The sequence below is a fragment of the Acyrthosiphon pisum genome, chromosome A2 (assembly GCF_005508785.2).
Source record: "Acyrthosiphon pisum isolate AL4f chromosome A2, pea_aphid_22Mar2018_4r6ur, whole genome shotgun sequence".
NCBI lineage: Eukaryota > Metazoa > Arthropoda > Insecta > Hemiptera > Aphididae > Acyrthosiphon > Acyrthosiphon pisum.
Window position 1 is genome coordinate 17248975 of NC_042495.1, and position 3747 is coordinate 17252721.

Below are 3747 nucleotides of genomic sequence, written 5' to 3' on the forward strand. Positions count from 1 at the left end.
AGTATATAATTTTCAAAATGACTTGGTTGCAAATAAACCTATATAAATACAAAATAAACGTTACATTAATAATAAAGTAAATATATAATAAATAGCTCTTTAAAATGATTAACCTACTTCCCTATTGGTTCCTATAAGTTTATTATTTATGATTATCATTGTTATTTTAGAAATAATAGATCTACGATTTTATCAGAAAAAAACGGTCTATGGTATAATTGTGATGGACTATCATAATATGTTGAAATTAATTTTGCTTATTTAAAGAATCATAGAGAACGATAAAGTGAGAGAATGAGGACATTCACCATACATTGGTTTAACAGTATGCGTTATATTAAACATATTGATATGTAATCTTATATTATTTTAAAATTTCCATTAGTTAATTCATGATATAAATTATTGTTTTATAAAATAAAAGAGATTCATTGTAACGCCAGATAGTTTAATTATTTAAAAACATTGCCGAGTACAATAACCGAATCGTTGTTTTCAGATTATCGACGCCAGTCACTGGAGTAGGATTGCTAATGAAATAATTTTAAAAAACATCAAATACAGAGGACCCACTAGTTTTACATATTTGGGCCACCTCCTTCGACAAGTCATCTGACAACCGTATAATATTATTTCTCTTTTACGTGTAAATGCACAAAGAATGTATATTTGTTTAAATACAGGCGACCAAATATTCACTATTGTCTATTGGCTGTTGGTCTATTAAATAGAGAAAATCAGCTGATTGGAAAATATTATATTTATATGTTAAAGAAAAAGTTTAATATATTTGTAAATACTGTATTTAATGCTTGTTATATAAGAAAATGTATGAAATATGGTTCTTCAATTGTTAGGCCTAACTACGTGTGCACCCATTGTACTTGTCTGAGTCAAAGTTGTTGGCCACCACCGTTTAAAAATTAAAACAATCATGTAGGTCTACTAGGAAGTATTTGAAACAATTCTTGTACAACAATAATAATAATTACACAAAGCAAAAATGTATATCTATATAAAAGAATGTTTGGTTTTTTGTTATTCATAGAATTTTAGTACGGTTAGGATTTTATATCAATTTATTGTACGTATTACTCCACCGTAGGTTGAATTAAGCTAAACTTTGATACATAATAGTTAAATTAGACACTTATGTATGTTTATTTTAATATTAATACCAAGTTAATTAATAACAAGTATATAATATTAATACCCTCCATATCAAAAATTCAAAAGTAAAAACTACAAATACCTATTATAAATTTTTAACATACCTCGGTCCACGTGTTCAAAGGCAAGAACTCCAAGACTTGATTGGACTTAAGGGGAATTAAAGCCATTATTATGTATGTGTAAACTAATGAAATTAAAAAATAAACAGAAATAAGCTTGAAGTAATCGATGAATTCGCTCACTAAAAATTCAAAATTATGAAAGACAAAAAGACGGAAAATGAATAAGTTGTAGTGACCGGCGGCTAGTCAAATACAAAATAAATAATATTAAACTGGTTCGTCACTGATTCTAGTAAATATGTTAAGGATAATTAATAAGTATCACGATTGATGCAGTGAAGCCAATATGAAAAAAACATTGTGAATCTTTACAACCAAGTTGTTTTTTATAAAATTAAAATATGCAAAATGAAATCATTTAATACAATAATGACGGTAAGATTTAATTAATTATCTGCATATAAAGTACTCACCGAAACACAGATATATATAATAATGTTTATTATATATATCTGTCGTTCGAAAATATTACGTCTATAGAAAATTCACTCGGCACAAATTCCGATTTCGAAGGTTATTACGTCATTTAAAAACAAACAATTGTTATGATTTCGCAAAGGAATATTATTATAATATGCAATTAAAATGTAAATAAATAAATTGTGTTTTTATTTGTGCTAAAAAAATTTCAATGCTTCACATTTAATAATACTGTTATAAAAAATAGAAATTTAAAAACTTTGTACTTAGTTATGATTCAGACTTTTTTTAGTTTTCTCTTATGTTACTATTTCGGATTTCCTTCATATTTTTGAGATGACTGAATTTGTTTTAATAAATTTTCATTAGTAGATAATAATGCATGAAACTCAGCACAATTTTCTTTGAAAAACATTTTTACAGTAAGCATAACTTTAACTGTCGCTATGTTTAGACAATTTTTTTGATCAGTCCATAAACAATTCATTTGAGAAAAAACTCTTTCTACTGATGCATTAGTGCCAGGTATACAAAGCAAAAACTCAACTATCTTTTTTATATTTTTTAAATCAATATTAGCACATTCAGAACTGACTTTGAAAATGTCTACCCAAATTTCTTCCAAAGACTTATTTTCTATAGTAACATTATTTAAATTACTTTTGAGTAGAGTTATTTCATCAAATAACTGTGATTCATCAATAACATTTATAATTTCTGGTAAAATAGATTTTATGAGCTCAAAACTTTTTAAAATATTTTCCCAGCTAAAATTGTTTTCTATATTTTTAAGAGTAAGCCAAGATATCCCATTAAATTTGTCAAGAGTTGGTTTGGACCATTCTGTTATGTATTCTATGCAAGTAGAATAAAAATCATACTTATACTTATAATATATATTTTCAGTTATAAGTCCATTTTCTTTTAATTCATCCAGCAAAAGTCTCTCTTTTGAAGTAATAAAATTTCCTTCTTTTCTACCTTTAAGTTTTTCTACTAATGAATCAACTTGTATTTTTACTTCAATAACTGATACATTGTCTCCTTCTAATCCACGAATAACTGATGAAAACAATTCACTTTGTAGACTTAGAAATGTTGCAACTAGTAATGATATAGGATTTTCAAAAAATGATTTAATTACTGTTGGACCTTTATATCTATCGATAAAAAATATGATTTGAGACCATCAAACATTTCAATTAATCTATTAAGTGCTGGGTGAAGAGAAAGCCAACGTGTCTTAGAATGGCCTAACACTTTTTTATATTCTGTATTAACAAATGAACAAAAATCCTTTAATGAATTCACTCTAACAGAGTAGATATAAAAATGTTGAAAAATTTTTGATATGATATTTTGCAAATCAATAGGTAAGGTGTCAGATGCTGTTTGAATAGCATTATTTAATATATGCGCTGAACATCCAACACCTATTAAGTCGTGACCAAAATTATTTTTGAGTCTATAAAAAAGATTATTTTTTCCCCGCCTTAGAACACCACCGAAATTGGTATTAGTATTATCCGCAGATAGGGCAATAACTTTTTTATCAATTTTCCAAGTTTTTAATAATGTCCAAACATAATTTGTTAACTCTTCTGCTGTTTCACCAGGCAAATCGGTAAATTCAAGAATAATTGTTTTCAAGCCACTATCTGGAGAAAAATATCTGACTAATAAAGGAATCATTTTTAAGTCTTTGTGATTTGAAGAATTGATCAAAATTGAAACAAAATTTGCATTACTCAAATAAGTTTTCAATTTTTCATAGGCGTATGGACATAAAACATTGACAATTATTGCTTTAGTTTTAGTACGACTACAACTGAACTTCTTGTCATACATTTTACGTATAAACTGTGAAGTACAGTCCATAGATATAAAACTATGGTTATGCTGGCACACATGAAAAGCCTACGTTCCTTCATTTGCGTATGATAATTTATCACAGCCAACATTTTTTTTTGTAAAATAATCAGTAACTGAATTACCTTTTTCAGATTCAACAGCAAGCTTATGGCGTTTTGTA